This window comes from Felis catus, chromosome A2 (genome assembly GCF_018350175.1).
Source record: "Felis catus isolate Fca126 chromosome A2, F.catus_Fca126_mat1.0, whole genome shotgun sequence".
In the NCBI taxonomy this organism is placed as follows: Eukaryota; Metazoa; Chordata; class Mammalia; order Carnivora; family Felidae; genus Felis; species Felis catus.
In genome coordinates, this window is record NC_058369.1 from 94,878,000 (window position 1) to 94,895,180 (window position 17,181).

The 17,181-nt window shown below is 38.9% G+C and overlaps 1 protein-coding gene across 5 annotated transcripts in view; it reads left to right on the forward strand.

Moving 5' to 3' along the window:
* The window catches only part of CDK14 (cyclin dependent kinase 14), a 674,504-nt gene that overhangs the window by 546,356 nt on the left and 110,967 nt on the right, over positions 1-17,181 (forward strand). The window contains exon 16 of one of the 5 annotated variants that reach the window (XR_006594843.1): positions 13,465-13,615. The exons of the other annotated variants lie outside the window; for them this stretch is intronic. The gene's annotated coding sequence lies outside the window, so the exon portion shown is untranslated. The remainder of the gene's footprint in view (positions 1-13,464; positions 13,616-17,181) is intronic. 5 annotated transcript variants of the gene reach the window in all.

Sequence of the window (17,181 nt, forward strand, 5' to 3'; positions counted from 1 at the left end):
TTAGAATCTTTTCTGTGTGATAATTAGTCAGATTTATTTTACCATTATATGTGCTTATCATCCATTTCCAAGGGGACCATAAAGCTTTTTTGAGGTAAGGTTGATATATTCCATAGCATTTAGCAGAGTGTTGTACACAGGGTGAAATATTTGCATTTAGTTGCTGGGGAACCAGGAGCAAACTGAAAAGCATACAACAAGTTTCCAGGGAAGAAAGATATTCATGGAAATAAATGGCCCAGGTGAATGAGAACCTGAAGACAATTCGCAAACATTTATTAAATGCTAACAAATCACATATAGATGTGTGAGCTATATAATGACACGGTTATGTTTGCTCAGGCTGCCATAACAAAATACCACAGAATGGGTGAGTTTAAACACCAGGCACTTATTTCTCACTGTTCTGGAAGCATAGAAAGTCCAAGAGTAAGGTTCTGGCATATTTGGTTCCTGGTGAGAGAACTCTCTTCCTGGCTTATAGGAGTCCACCTTCACACTGTGTCCTCACATGGCGGAGAAAGCAAGAGGGAGAGCGCTGGTCTCTCTTCCTCTCCTGTAAGGACACTACTGTCATCATGGGGCCCCACCCTCATGAACTCATCTCACCTAATTACCTCCCAAAGGCCCCAACCCAGATGCCATCACATTGGAGGTTAGGACTTCTATATATGAATTTTGAGTAACATAAACCATTCAATCTATGACAGTGGTTCCTTATCGTCAAGTGGCTTAAGTGCATTAAATGACATAAGATATAGATGACTACTAACTAGCTCAAGGTAAAGTACAAAAAGTATAATTATACAAATGTAAATTCAGGGCAAGGAAAACAGCAGGGACAGACCTCACTGAGTCAGGGAATGCTTCACGGAGAAGATATTATGTGAGCTAAGGCTTGAAGACTAGGTAGGATAGTTATAGTCAGAAACAGGCCTCCAGAGAGGGGGATTTAAAGGCGCAGAGAACCTAAAAAGTCCAGGTTATGTATGAAGTCGCAAGAAATGTAATGGCCTCAACAACATGCGTGAATGAGTGCATGGGTACCTGGAGAAAGGCAGGAAAGAAAATCTGATCAAAGAGTATTCATTGTATTGTCTGAACAAGCATGTGCTACTCGTTTCCTGATCCTTTCTCTTTGCCTTTTATTTCTAGAAAGCTTTGCTATGCACGATAAAACATGGTACTCAGGTTTATAATAGTAATAGTGACAGCCTTTGACTTACTGAGCACTCACTGTGTGCCAGGCATCAATGGTGGACACTTTACACAAATAGTCCTCACAACTGCCTTGTGACTTAGGTGTTCTCATGCCCAGTTTACAGAGGGGGAAACATACATGAGCCATTCATTCATATCCCCCACATCCCCCAGCTGAGTGGTACAGTTGCATTCATAGCCCAGATCAGCAAGGTGCTAGAAATGTGAAATAATAGCATGCTATCCTTGTACTCAACACTGGTCTTATTCTGACTTCTAACAAGTCTGCTTGACTTGAGATGTTTCAATCATAATCCGTCTAAGCCTATGCAATTATTTAGTTGCTAATGTCTAGAGGAACATTGACTACCTCTGGAGATAAAATTAGAGACGCGAGAGCTACAGTTGCCCCCAAAACCCTGTCCAAATTGAGTTAATTAATCTGTAACTCGAAAACCCTAAAGGCCCTATTTAAATACAATTTCACTGTTAGTGAGAAGCTCTAGGAACCTTGATTAAAACTGAATGCAGTCAGAAATAAAAAGTGTAAATCTGTCTTTAGTCTAAATTTCTCAACAAGAAAATTTGCCGTAAGTTCCATATTGTTTCAGTTAGCTCTTAAAATACATATCACAGTTATTAGTAAAATGATAGTAATGTTCTATATAAATCTCATGAAGGCCCAATGGATCTGAAAACATCTAGGATTTCTATGTAAGCACTTGTAGGTTTTGGGGAGTTGTGTGTTATTTTTTTAAGTTTACTTATTATTTGTAATTTGTGTAAGCTCTATACCCAATGTGGGGCTCAAACTCAGTGACCCCAGGATCAAGAGTCACATCATAACACTTGTTTTTTTAAACATATACTTAAGATACTATTACATGGGCCAAATTCAAATGGTATTAGCATTTCATAAATACTTCTTTCACAATAAAAATCTTGTAGGTGCAGAATTCATGTGCAGCCTTTGTCTCTGACCAGTTTTCATGGATTCCAGCAGCTTGTTCTTATTTATGTCAGTGTAAGGGAAAAGTGAACACAGATCATCCAGAAGCCATTTAGTTTGAGGATGCATTGTTTGAACCGCAGCTGTGCTATCATAATAATTTGGGGCACAGTAAAATTAGTCTGTACCTCTTAAAATACTAGTCATTTTGGAGCAGGGATTCCAGAATGTCCTGATGCCTGGAGCAAGTCCACAAAAGGGATCATCCACTGACAGATATTTGAGGGCTTTTAAAACATGTGTGGCAAAAGCAAACAAAGTGAAGAATCAAAGTAAGAAAGCAAGGAAGAGACGATTGTAGCAAAAGCATAAGCTGTTCCTCACTTTTCACTTCTAGGCCAAATCCTTACTGTTTGGTCCATTCCAGAGACATCATGGCAGGGAAGAGAGAAAGGAGACTCTGGCAGACCTTCCTCCCTCCCTACGAAGAGATTTAAACCTTGAGATAGTGTTACTCTCTTTTCGTTTTCACCTTTTTTGTTCTAAACTAGTTGCTGAAGTGTGCGTGAGGAAAGCCATAAGGTATTTGTTGTTCAGAGATCAAGTACTGTTAAAAACAAAAAGAAATGGTTCTCAGGGTTCCTAAGAAAAACACTAACCAAATGAGACAGAAGGAGGGGTGATCTATTCTCTTCAGTGGTTTAAGATTTCCTGTTGATGTGGATAACCAATATATGCAAAGGCCTGTTCTGATTGAGCAATCTCAGTACCATCCTCATAGTGCCTTATTTCTTTAGACATACCTTTTTAGAGGGCTGAAATTTAAATTAATAAACCAGTCAGGGCTGCATGCCGACATGACTTGAAAGTTAACTGGAATTTATTGATCTGCAGCCTACAAGCTGTTCTATGCTGCACTGCACATAAGAAACCAGTCTTTAAAGTCGCCAAAAAAAATTTTTTAATTACCTCAAAAAAGATATTTTGCATCTTCAGACAGTACTGTTGTTTGACTGGAACCTTCTCCCCTCTACTCCTCTTGCTCCCAAATTGGGTCATTAGTGACTAAGGTTGATAACAGTAATCCTGATGCAACATTCACAATCCACGCTCAATTTTCTGCATTAAATCGAGAGAATGGAAGCCATGGCTCTTCCAGGCCTGCCACTCTTCCTCTTTCTGTGGAAGGGAGAGGAGGGGAAGTTCAAAAGCTGGGGGTGCAACTAGAAGCTCCTCATTTGCTTTGTTAACCTGTTAAGAATCTAGCCTCCCAAATATCTCAAACTTCTTAAGCGCATTTCACATTTTCCCTGGATGCTTTCTCTTGAAGAGCCACCTATTGTGTAAATCTAAGCACATCCTATCGGGTGTCCTAAAAGAGCCTTTTAAACTTCAAAGGGGTTTACCTGGCTTTACTCTTCAGACAGTGAGCATAGTGGATACCACCCCCTTACTATTCAAACAGTGAGCATAGGGGATACCACCCCCGCCCGCCCCCTGTAAATCCTCTGTGACTATAAACTTTTCCAGTCACTCCTCTCAACTTGTGTTTTTTCCTTGCTGAACATTTTTTCTATCTCTGTCTGCCTCCATTGTTCTTTCATTACACACACACACACACACACACACACACACACACACACACCGAGATTTTTTTCCCTCCATTTTTAAAAATAATACTTAGAATACTTTATTTCCTCAGTTTCACCAGACTTTTCTAATCAGATGTCTTGTAGGACATAGTCATCAAACTTGTCCATGTTGGGTGGGAGCAGTTATGCCACTTTGGTGCATTGATAAGAGCATCATCTGCTTGTCACCCTCCACCCCACCTCCAGCAGCTCTTCTCTCTCCTCTTGTCTCTTTTCTCTCTCTCTCTCTCTCTCTCTCTCTCTCTCTCTCTCTCTCTCTCACACACACACACACACACACACACACACACACACACAATCTTCCCATGGTTTTATCACACGAAAGAGGCAAATACGTCATGCAGATCTACCTTCCCTCCTTCATTCCTTTTTTTTCTTTTTTTCTTTTCTCTTTGCTTTTCTTCTCTTTTCTTTCTTTCCTTCCTTCTTTCTTTCAGTGTGCTTCTCTCTCCAAGATAACTTTTAATGTTAAAAAGAAAATCCAGCTAATGCTGTCTGTCGGTTACATATAACACTTCTCTGATGAAAAAGGTTGGTTCTTCTCATTATTTCCCATCTTAAATCAACTCCTCTCTCCATGAGAAAACACTTTCCCAATCCCATGTTCACTCCGTTTTTATAAACCATCTTTGATGTGGAACCTTGTCAAAGGGCTTTAAAAGTTTAAATAAATGATGTGCCCTGCTTATTTACCTTCTCAAATAACTCACAATGACTGAAGAGTCATGCCCTCTCTATATATATAAGCCACATTGCTTTTCTCCTAACAGATTATGTTTGCATATATGGTAAATATCTTCCACCATATCCTAGATTGTACTAATTTGCTATCAATTAAGTCAGATTATGAGTCCCAGGATCAAAATCAAACTCTTTTTTTCCCATAAAAATCTGGATAGGTGCATAAATAATCCAAAATAACAACCAACTCTGAAATTATTTCTCTTTTGGTATGATAATACTTCATAGCTTTTATTCCTTCTAAGCTATGTTTAGAATTCTGTTTAACTTTAAAAGGAGCATGTTTAACATTAAAATCAGCATCAGGGAGTCAGTCAAGAAGTGAAAAGGGACCTGGGGTTTAAAGTTTGTTATCTCCATATCTCTTTGAATACCTTTCTATCTACATATACAACAAATATGTACACACATGTACAAATATGATCAGTAACAATCCCTGGATTCTGAATAACATGTGAATAATAAAATTAAGCTGTATGATACAAAATAAGAACTCATTTTAAAAGAATTTTCAAATCAGATAATGATGTGCACATAATTACATTTTACTGAGATAGGAGTTCTCCATTTCCAGCGCCTTTAATAAAGTAGGATGGTAACTCGTCTGGCGGGTATGAAGTTTGTCAGGTAATAATTAGTTTTGGTGCCCTATCAGTATGCCCCTGTTCTGGATGTTTAGGCTACAAAGTCAAGTAAGTCTTAGTGCCCAACCTTAAGGATCCTGCAGTCTTCTAGGGAAGACAAGATCAATCAGTGAGCCTTGCCCGATAATGAGAACTGCAGTCAGTCATGCCCGGGAGTGCAACAGACCATGGCCAGGAGGACGGTAGGACCATGGAAGAGGGATGGGTAGACAGTGCTGCTGGCAGGACTCCTTGCTTAGAGGTATTATTTTATGTTTTCCATTCCCTTCATATAAATACAAGTCAACAAATGTTCATCCAGTCCTTACTATTTGCCAGGCATTGTGCAGACAAGATATAACTGCTATCCATAAGGGGCCTGTAGACTAACAGCAAAAGTTGTTGAAATTTTCTGTAAAAGCAACCATAACACACTATATGTGAAACTTTACAATTAGGAAGCCTGGGCCCTGTAGTAAAGGCCTAATGATTTTTGAGTGCTCTGGATGAACCAGTAGTCCTAGCTTGTTTTTAATAATAATATTTATTCAACACTCTGATTTCTGCCATAAAACAGTTTTGCCCTCCAGAAAAAGAACCATTTTGGGAAATGTGAGCCAAAGGGCCATTTCAGGATATGGAGTGAACAGCTCTCCAACTAAGAAAGTAGTAATAGATAGGAGATGTCATTTAAGTGGGATAAAATGCTGAAAAGAACTTTATGTCAAAATATTCCTTCCCTCTTCTGCACCCCTCTTCTGAACATTTGGGAGCTTCTTCAAGAAAAAAGTTAACACCACTTTCAGCACGTGGCACAGCCTCTTTCTTTGCATTCTGTCCTTTCTGACTTTCCTCCCCTCCTCTCCACCTTCCCTGCATCCTCTGTCCCCTGTTGAAGGCTCACACAGGATTCCAAGCATGGAGAGCTGCTGACTACTGCAAATGACATCTAATAGTTCTTAGTGGTTCAGGCTTTCTCAGTTAGCATGTAGCTAATGCATGAAATGTTAATACTTCTTAAAAAGAACATATGTTACAATCTCAGTGCCTTGTCAAACACGCTCTAATCTGTTAGCAATTTAGACCTGACAAAAGCTTGTTTCTTTGCCGCATATCTGTCTCCATAGTTTTCCCCATTCTGTGTCCTGGGCAAGTTCAAAGCCTGATGACGACATTAAATAGCACATGCCTTGGTTTTGTTAGCCAGCTCTAAACTGTTTTATATGAATGCTCTAACTAATTTCACTATATGGAATTAAGTATGCTGTTTGGGTGTGTTTCCGTCCCCCTCTTTTTATTCCGCTCCATTTTCTCCCCCTCTCTTTATTGACCCGATGCATCCAGATCCATAATGGCAGGAAGAATTGATTGACTCAGAGAGTAGGGGATTGCAGTGTAGTGATTTCACGCTCAGTTGTTGGCTAACAAGGCACCATAGTTTTTATTTAGTGAGGCCCAGTGGCAGGAGATGAAGAATTGTGTAGGGTCCAGCTGCCAAGGTTACAGAGCAGGCAGCTTAACGGGCTTCGGGGTTCCAAGCGTGAGGGGAATTGTCTCTTCCCAGCAGGTAAGGGACAGATCTAGATAGCGTCTATTGCGTTCAAGATGCTGAGTGGCCTGGCCAATTCATAAATCTAAAAAATTACAACATCCTCTAGTTGGGATTGTGCACTTAACCCGTTTAATGCCATAGATGTAAGACCTCCTGCCTGCTACTTGTTTACGAGGAGACACTTAGTGTTTAAAGCATTTCCTTAAATACAATTCCCCTTTCTAAATTTCCCTTTAAATCAAAATATATTAGATCAACTTATTAATTATGTATTTAGGTGAAATGTAGTCAATCTATTTATTTTTTGCTGCTCTATCCTACAGGAATGTAATATATTTACATTCTTTTTCAGACAGTGATTTTTTTTTACATGTTGATCTAAAATACTAGAAAAGCTTAATGTTTTTAGGTACTAGGTGTTTGTGTGCGTGTGCGTGTGTGTGTGTGTGTGTGTGTGTGTTTTAATTTTTGGTAAGTGAAATGGCCTAGTGAATTTGGCTTTTCCTCCATCCATGAAAAGTAGTTTACTAAGTCAGTAAAGGTTTCTGAAGAGGAACATCAAGGACAGTATTTATCCTATTTAAAAACCTGTTTTCAAGCATGTTGAAACCACTGTTAATGTGCTAAGTTCAAGTGAACCAGTGAAGGACCTCTGCTTGATAAAATTAGCCCTCTTCTAGTTTCTGCATACTAAAAGATAATACAATTGTGTCTCTTTATTTTTTTTTATTTTTTCATGTTTATTTATTTAGTTTGAGAGAGAGCGCATGAGCAAGGGAGGGGCAGAGAGTGAGGGAGACACAGAATCTAAAGCAGGTTCCATGCTGTCAAGGCAGAGCCCAATGTGGAGCTTGATCCCACAAATCATATCATGACCTGAGCTGAGATCGAAAGTCTGACACTTAACTGATTGAGCTACCCAGGCACCCTCAATTGTATCTCTTTAAAGAGTATTAGAATATAGGTTTTGGTGCACCTATGGCTTTTAGGACATTAATCCAAATAGATTTTACTATAATAAACATAAGATTCATATTCCTTGATTATTTGCCTCATTAATGCATAAAGTATTTTTTAAATTTTGTTTATATGGAAAACTCTCCACTAAAGGACAGAGTATCACTATTAATATTTGATATTGAATGCCTGCAATGTCCCAAGGATTTTATGTCCCATTAAGCAGGCATAATTTGTTCTTAAAACTAGAGTTCCTTTGTGGAGGCTATTCCATTGGCTTCTGCTCTAGCGTTCTGCCCCTGCCCTTACACCCTCCTCACCCAAACACAGGTCTTCAGGCTATCTCATAGTACCAAGCAAAGAACTCAAATTCTCAGTTCTAAAGTGAGTCTGATTTGCTGACAGTTATAGGTCCAATGGGAGTCTCCTCATTCCCAGAGTCCATTCGTTTCACATCATATCCCTGATACAGAATGGACCTATTAAAAGTGGCTCATTGTAATTCAAATCCAGATAACTGTGGATCTCATTATGCTCTCGTGCACACAAAACACAAAACGTTACCTTCACCTGGTAAAAGCCTGAGGGAATGTGGTTAGCCTATAAAGTGGGGGGGGAGGGGGGACAACTTTCCCTAAATTTAAAGTTATACTGGGGTTCCATTTAAAACTATAGATTTTTTAATTCCCTGATTTTTATTTCTCTGGTTGATTTCTTAGCAGTTCTATTTTAATAATTTTTGCCATGTTTTTACAATATAAATAACAACTAGTTTGGAATGGCTTTCCTATTGGTGTTCCTCATTTGATCTCAAAGGGCACTTTTGTTCATTATCCCGTAGATTAAGAAGAGGAAAAATGCTTCCCTCTTTTTTTCCCCTGCATATTCTTCCTTTGATCCAGGATGACAGAATCCACTGGTAGTTAAATATCTACTTTATATGGTCGCTAAGATGGAAAGATGAGTCTCAGTTTTACCCACTTATGATGTAATGTTATGGCCTGTTGAGCTCAAAGAGAAGTGAAGTAGTCTAAAGAAATGGAAATTAGGGCCAACAAGAGATGGGAGAATCCTTAGAGCATGCAGACCCTGTTGGAGTTATACCCATGTATTATATAAAACCACGCCTGTGTGTTTGGGATTATGGTATTCTGAAACACAACCAGTGGCTTGATTGGCTATATTAACCAATCAGACTTTCCTTGTGTGGTTGCAACTTCTCCAAAGTTCCACAGAAAAATTATAGTTCCCCATATATAGACCACTTATTCATACAGTGTTACATCTTGTGAATTGTGGTATGATCTTTCGGTCTCCACCGATACATGGCAAGTTTAGAGTAATTTAGAATATAGTGGAAAAAAGTGGCAATTGGAGTTGCCATTTGATAAGTTTCACAATCAGTGAAAATTATTTTTTCCTCCTCCTCCTCCCACCCATTTTATCGCTAAATCTCTAGATAGGAACAGTCTTCTGGTATAAAAAATCAGAATGATGTGTAAGTCTTACATTTTATTTTCATGTTCACTTTTATGCATCTCTTAGGTATCTGGCAAAGCTAACTGGAGATAGGAATTATTTTTTACCTTAACAATTTCATTCATAAATATTTTAATCATTTCTGGTGCTGGTATTAGAGTCCAATCATAAATCATGGGAAAGTTGCTCTCAGTATTTTCCTCAAACAACTTATATTTATTTTAGATACAGATTTACCTATTTCTTCTAATCTGCCATTCATTCAATAAATGTTTATTAAGTACTACTAAATGTTATGTGCTGGGGCAGTAAAACTCGATTATGTATTTTTACTGCATTCAAGGAACTGACAATTGAGCAAGGGAAACATACATGTAAATATATCACTTTAATTTAGGTAGGAAGTACCATAGCCCGAGTGTGAAAAACATGGTGCAGGAGGCAGAGAATAGCAGCTAAAGCTAGCGTGTAAATAATAAAACTAAAGCACTAAATGGAGGAAACATTTTTACCACTTGCCTGACTTGTGTATGGTAATGATGACTTTTATAATGACTACGTGGCCTACAGGTTGAGAACCATTTTCCAGACATGGTAAAACTAGAAAGAAATACCAAACATTTATAAATAAATCCAAGTTATAGTCTAAGAATCCAGGATTGGTGGGTGCATCTGCATTGGTCAGGAGTGAGTGATGTGAGGCCCTGGCTGGGCTTTGACCAATTGCAGAGTTGGTGAGCCTGCAAAAAGGAAGCCTAATGAAATCCTATATGGCTGGAGTCATTCTCCTGGAAAGACATAGAGGTTGGGATTCAAGAACTAAGAAGCCTTAGACAAAGGGGCTTCATTAAAGGCATGGAAATTTTCAACTTACTATAACAGACAGTAAGTATTTACTGTTTTGTCCTTGAGCAAGGGAATGACACTGTAGTCATGAGATATAAATACTGTTTTTTAAATAACATTTACCATGGGAGCGATCTCTGATTATAATATATCATATATTCATTATAAAATGTTGGAGAAACATGAAAATAAATCCCTTACAGTCCCAATACCTCAAAACAATTTTGGTTAACATTTGGTGTATTTGGTTTTTTGTTTTTGTTTTTGTTTTGCCTTTTTTCCCCCCACAAAATTGGATTCATACTCTATATAACTTCTATAACCTATTTTTTTCCACTGAGTAAATCTTAAACATTTTCCTGTGTCACCAAATACTCTTCTGCAATGTCATTTCTAATACTGTGTGTTTCCTCATATAAATGCACCACAATTCTGTTTAACCAGCCATTGAACATTAAAGGTGTTTCCAATTTTGAACTGTTGTAAATCATGTTACAGTGAAGATCCATGTATATAAATCTTCCCATACACAAGTAATTATTTCCTTAAGGTAAGTTTCCATAAAATTTAACTCAAATTTTGAGCCCATGGGTATGGATAATTGAGGTTGCTAATACAGATAACTGCATTTAAAACACGATTTTATTTTATTTTATTTGTTTTTTAAGTAGGCTCCACGACCAATGTGAGGCTTGAACTCATGACCCTCAGATTGAGAGTCCTGTGCTGTACCTACTGAGCCATCCAGGTGCCCCTTAGACACTATTTTAGAAAAATAAAGTGGATGTAGTGTGCAACATGGCTTGGATGAGAGATTCTGTGAGAAACCATTCAACAGAGTGCTAAAGAATGTTATGATTAGACAGCTTTGGTTCAAATCGTGGCTCTGCTTTGTTGTGTGACTTCAGGCAGATAAATTCATCTCTGCACTTATTTCTTCCTGTATAATAATATAATTCATAAGAAGCATTCAGAGCAATGCTTGGCTCATGAAAGTTGACACTACTGAGTTGTTATTAGTATTATTGTGGAAATAATTTAGATGTGAATTGGTGAGAGCCTAAGTCCCATTAATGAAAGGAAAAATACAGAGATAAATTTTTGATGAATCAGTAGGACTGATTGTATATACTGACCAAGGGAGAGAAAAAAGTTAAAAAAAAAAAAAGTGAGTCATAATTTTTAAGCCTGGAGGATGGATCTCTTAGTGATGGAGGTTGACTCTGACCATACTGAAGTTGACACAGTGGCAGAGGGACAGAGGCTGGTGCCTGTAGGTTGCAGAGTGGATACTGAGGAAGGCCATGTAGATTTTAGGAATGATCAGAAGTGACATGGTGATATAAAAATAAAGGGACTCCCAAGAGAGAGCAAGGCTTAGGACCCTGGACTGTAGGAGGTAAGTGGAGATGGAAAGAAGCCAGATAGAAAACTGATCCAGCCACAGAGATGGAGAAGATTGCAGAGGTAGATAGAGAAGCAAATTGTAGAAGCCATGGAAGAGTTAAGGTCACAAGGGAGAGGGGACTCAGCAGTGCCAAAATGGCAGAGTTCAGAGATGATGGGAAGTAAAAGCCATTGCTAATTCTAGCTAATAAATGGAAAGCAAGAGAGTTTGGATTTTCTTTGTGTATTCTGACAGTTCTTCGGTTGACTTTTCCTTCTAGCTTCTTAAAACTTGTTTTGTGAATTTTAGTCACTGTGCTTTCTTGGTCATTTTCAAACACTATTTAGAATTCTTCCTTGCTCTGTTAGTTATATTTCAAGAAAAGCTGCAAAGCAGTTAGTCTTCCAGCTTGCCCTCTAGCAGATCTTTGTTTCTCATTCATTCCATCTTCAGCACAGCTGCCTAAGCATTTGGTTCATGTAACCATTAAAAACGCATGAACAAAAATGCTGTAAAACAAACAAGACTGCGATATTTTATGCAGTAATCACTTGCCAACTCTCCCCTTTGAAACTGAAGCCATTTTTGTGTCATTGAAGTATAGTAGAATGATCCATAAACAAGATTTCTTTTGGGTTTATGTATTAAAACAGATGAAATCATTTTAAGTAAAATGTCAAAAGCATTTGCTTTCTATCTCAGATCCAAAAAAATATTCATCATTTATCCAAAATTTAAAAAAAAAATGAGTTTTGATCCCCGATTCATTTGCCGCTTAAACCTGGAAAGACTTTTTCTGGTATAAAATCTCAATTTTTTTTTAATTTTTTTTCAACGTTTATTTATTTTTGGGACAGAGAGAGACAGAGCATGAACGGGGGAGGGGCAGAGAGAGAGGGAGACACAGAATCGGAAACAGGCTCCAGGCTCCGAGCCATCAGCCCAGAGCCTGACGCGGGGCTCGAACTCACGGACCGCGAGATCGTGACCTGGCTGAAGTCGGATGCTTAACCGACTGCGCCACCCAGGCGCCCCTAAAATCTCAATTATTAAAGTAAATCATTTCTTATTTCATTCCACTTTGTGCAAGTTGTTTCCCCATAATCATTTCACTCTTATTACATTTTAGAGCTTGGCTTATTGACACTCACCTATCACCTTCTAACTTTATAAGTAACTCTCACTAGAATTGGCCACCAGACTTCTCCTTACTAGTTACCTGCCTATTGGTGTTTCCCATCACCTTCCAAGTACACTTTGGTTTGGTCTGGTTTTGAATTTAATTTAAAGTGTGCTTTTCCTTTAGGCCTGGCCTACCCAACTTTGCATTAAATCATCCTGAGGTTGATTTTTCCCCAAAACATGTGTCTGGGTAATTTTTAAATCTCTTTGTTAGATTCAGCTTAAACTTTCTGTTTCTCCTGTTTTCTATTATTTCTTGGGTGCCCAGCAAAGCACTGAGCCCAGATGGATTCTTTATAACGGCTGCTTGACAAGGACTTAAAGGAGGGAGTGAGGAGATCCTTTTTTTTTTTTCTTGCCTACAGCTGCTCTCAATATGGCTCATCACGACTGAAAGGAAATGAATAAAGATGAGTTATCTGAACTGAAAATCAGCCACAGAGCAGAAGCAATTCATACTCCCTAACCCGTCCACAAATCCAGTAGGGAAAAGGAAGTCATTGCCATCATTTATTTATTCATATATTTTTAATGGTGGCAGGATTACTTTTTAAATCTTGTACCTTTGAGTAGTGGCCATTTGGAGCATTTGTGAAAGGCCATATGGTTTCAAATGAGATTTCCATCACATTCTGTGCATTTGAAACTATTTATACAGCACTGAGCTCTTGGCACGCCCAGCACTGGAGCATGAGCAAATCCATGAAAACACTGTAGACAAAACTAGAGAACATGCAGATAAATAGCAGTTAAAGAAATGTTAGTGGTTTGACATGCCATTTTTGGATCGGCCTTCATTTGGATGATGCAACCTATATTTTAATTTAAGCAGCTATTATTTCCATATTTTGTGCATTACATGTCTCCATTGATTAATTTCTACCCGTGTGACTTAGGTATCTTAAGTGCTCAAAAACATTTCAAACAGTGAAACATGTGGACAGAGAATTTTGAATTTGGGTCCAGCCTACAGTGGAAGATAATGTTCATTGGAGAAATTGCTGGATCACATGTTTCATGTTTTCTCTATAAGAAGAAAAGATGTGTGTAAGTATGAAAAGCAGTTTCTACTGAAAAGATCTCATGTTCCCCTGAGATTTTGACATGTGAGCACCTAAACTCCAGCTACCGTCAGTTTTTATCCATGACAAGCAACAGGCTCACTATGGCATGTGAGACACATAGTGCTTCTAGTTGTACTTGAGATTCATACAGACCTGGATTCAAATCCCAAAAGCATCATTTCTCACTGTGTGTCCAGGGGCAAGTCCCAAAGTCTCTTGGAGGTTTGTTTTCTTTGTTTGTTTTCTCTTTCTAAAGAACTATCCTTTCTTTATCCAAGTAAGGATAGTTAATACTGACCTCACAAAGCTGTTGGAAAATTCATTGAGAGGAGGGAAGTCAAGTGCCTCATATTACCTGAGAGGCATCAAGACACTGCAGCATGGCCATTAGGAGTTCTGATTTCAGAACCAATTGTTCAGGTTCTGACACTTATTGACTGTGGCCTTGGGAACAGAGCCACTTCTCCATCTAGACAGTGATAGTAACCATAATCATACCTCATGACTTGTGATGAAGAGTGACTGAAGTGACCCGTGTAAGGCACTTGGGCTTGTACTTGCCTGGTTCAAGGAAAGTGCTTGACACTCTTATATGCTGACCTGGCAGGATGGTTGGACAGATGGGAGTTAATGTCTGATTCTAATGCCATGAACAAACAATAAGTAGTGCTACTGTCCTTGTCATCCAAAAGTAATTCAATGTGGAGCTCCACTTCACCATGAGCACTCTCGATTTGACCGCCTGGCTCATCACTCTGGAGTTCATCATGGCCACAGAAGCATCTGGTCTGGCACTTACCATCTGTGATGCTACTATTTTTCTCCAAAGCCATGATGAATTCCACAGCTCCCAAGAAGCTTCCTGTTTCTTTCACAATAGCCGTGTGCCAAACTTAGCAGTTTCTGACATTCCAGTTGGGCATGGCACTTCCAGACTTGTTACATTGGAAATGTGGAATTGGTCACAACTTACATACTGATTTCCTTTAATGTGGAACATTCTCTAATTCCTAAGTGGTGTTCTCTGCAAAGTAATCTGTCCTTTCCAAGATTAGTTACATGATATTGAAAAATGCTATAGAAGAAGAGGACCATGAGAGTCCACTCTAGAGCAGGTGTATATAGTGAGTGATCTTTCTGCCCTGTCAGAGGTAAAGAACTGATGGGCAAAGGGTTAACATCTTTCTCCAGCTTCGATAAAGTCAGGTTATGCATGAGGTAAAGGGTGAGGAGCAGATATTTAATATGCTGGCTAACTTGAAGTACCTCCAAAAAATTACAGTCTTAAACTTAAGGACTCCAAAAGAGAATGGAAATTATGTTGCATTTTCAATGATGTGCGTTTCCCAGGAGGAGAAAAACTTTTAATATCTGTGAACACTTTATTTAATACCCAACAAATGTGATATGCTGCTAATAGAAAAAAAACCCGCCAATTTCAGTTGTGTGCTTCATGGTCATAGAACAATACAGAGTTGATATTGCAGTAACAGGGCTCTAAAACTACCCTTCTAATGAAAAACAGCCCTGTTTGGACAAATATTTTCTGGCATCTTTATATTTCCCTTAACTGGAAACAGAAAACGTTGGCTTGGTGTCATGACTACGGGATACTGTGTTTTTTAAGTAAAAACAAATTGTGAGGACAGTGTTGCCAAGAAACAATGAAGGTGGTTAGAAGGTATGGAATGGGCTACTTCAGGTGCTCATATCTAGCAGCATCGCAGCCATAGATTGATTTACTGGCTGAGCCATTCAGCATGGTAATGCTATTATCTGCTGTTATTTTCTGAGGTGTAGTCACTTACTGCCTTTCTACCTATTCTCTTCACTCCTTCAATGGTGAAAAAGAGAGCTTTCTGTAGAGGTGGATAACTCAGCATCATGAGAATCCTGAACACTTGGAAATTTGGAAATAATGTGAAATCTAAAGCAGATCTAATTATCCATTGCACGTGTAGGCCAGCTATTCAAAGCCCATATTATCCCAACTTTGCTGTCTGTACGCATGGGAGCAGACACTGTGCAGGGGCAAGGAAAAAGTGAAACTGTCCCATGGGTTGGAAAGCATGGTGGCCTCAAGCAGAGAGGGAAGGAAACAAAATTGCATGTAAGTCTGAGTTGTGCATCTAACAACAATAAAAAAAAAAATAGCACAAAATCAGAATTACCAGTCTAGGATGGGACGTTCCCAATTCCACTTGATGATAGAGTCTAGAATATGCCTATGTTGGAGTTTATAGGACAACTGTGACTTCAGTCACAAATGGTAAGGGAGCTTCAGAGATAGAGCAGTAGGGTTCTATGTGCCCCTGGTTCCCCTCTAGTTTCGAGCTTTTTGATCATATCCTACTTTTTTAATACATGAGTGTAATAGGAAGACATGTTTACAATGTTTACAGCCAGGATCAAAATGGCTCTCAACAAGGACTCTACTGTCATCTGAAGAAATATTGATTAGAGGTTATATTTAGAAACAAGATCTACCTCAGTTGGACGAATGGGATGGTGCCAAGATTTTCTCTAAAATATCTGAATCACTTTATCCAGGATGGAGAATATGAAAAGGGGAAAAAAGCAGAATAGGGAGAAAAGAGCCATCTGAGTGGCATAAGACCATGTGTTCTTGGCTCGGCCTTCCCCAGATCTTCAGCAGATTCCTCTAACCACATCTGTTGTGAGCTGAGTTTCAGTGTACACGTCCCAGCAGGTGGGAGAGCCCTGGAGCCCTGGGCCATAGCAGCATAAGCATCACCCCCGTCCCTGGAATTTACAGAAATCTTGGGAATTGTGGACTCTCGTGGGCTGAGGAATTGCCTGTTTTACTCAGATCTAAAGAAAAGCTTCCAGCTACCACCTGGGTAATATACATATAAAGGTGTATTATGACAGGGAGGGGCAATAAATTCAAATAAGCAACTTGTGGCCCATAAATACTTGTGTGGAAATCTTTAGTGCGACAGATGACTGAAACCTATATTCCACATTGAGTTCCTAGTTCTCCATTCATTTTACTTGTCCAGGTTTATAGGTAATCAAATGTTTACCATATGCTGTGTACATTTTTAAAGATTTTCTTTATTTCAGGCCCCTTCGGTATATTCCATACTTACTATTTCCTTTTTTCATTCCCTTTACTGTAATGTATTTGTCAACTCCACCTATGTACGTGGATGTTAATGTGTTTTCCAGAGCATAAGTTATCACTACACAATAATATGATTACTCTGATAAGCTACACATAAGAAATCCGTATGAATCCTATCATAGACATTGTGTATTCATGCCACAGTTCATTTGCCTTGTGATTGAGGGCAGTTTACAAATTTATACATAATACAAAAGATAAATTATTGACTGTCCCCAGAGCCCTGATTGTGGATTGGAAGAGGGTGGGGGGACAGGGCTCAGGCAGGAGCTGCCCCAGCACAGAGTCCATGGTGGGGCAGTCAGGGTATGTGTATGCACAGGGCAGCACAGGCAGCTGGTGAAAGGGCAGGTTTCTTAGAAAGAGTAGAACATAATGCTGAAAATCTGAATTTACTTCTT